Below are 278 nucleotides of genomic sequence, written 5' to 3'. Positions count from 1 at the left end.
AATCAGCACAAATAACCTTGAAGATGTGAGGATTTAGGTCATGACAAACGACAACCTCGGAATCCTAAGGTGAGTTAGGGCTTAGATTGTACAATCTAAGGATTGTACAAATGCCTAAAAGATGTGTTTGAGGATTTATGTTGCACTAGGCAAACATCCTCGAATTCCTATGGCTTTGTTGTTTAAAGGTAAGGAAGGAATGTAGATCTTCTTACTGTTGAAGATGGTCGGGTTGCCCACCATGTAAGCTCCAAGCTCCTCGTTGTAGCAGAGTTCAA

Source organism: Phalaenopsis equestris, unplaced genomic scaffold (assembly GCF_001263595.1).
Source record: "Phalaenopsis equestris unplaced genomic scaffold, ASM126359v1 Scaffold000272, whole genome shotgun sequence".
In the NCBI taxonomy this organism is placed as follows: domain Eukaryota; kingdom Viridiplantae; phylum Streptophyta; class Magnoliopsida; order Asparagales; family Orchidaceae; genus Phalaenopsis; species Phalaenopsis equestris.
Note: the sequence above shows the minus strand (reverse complement) of the source record.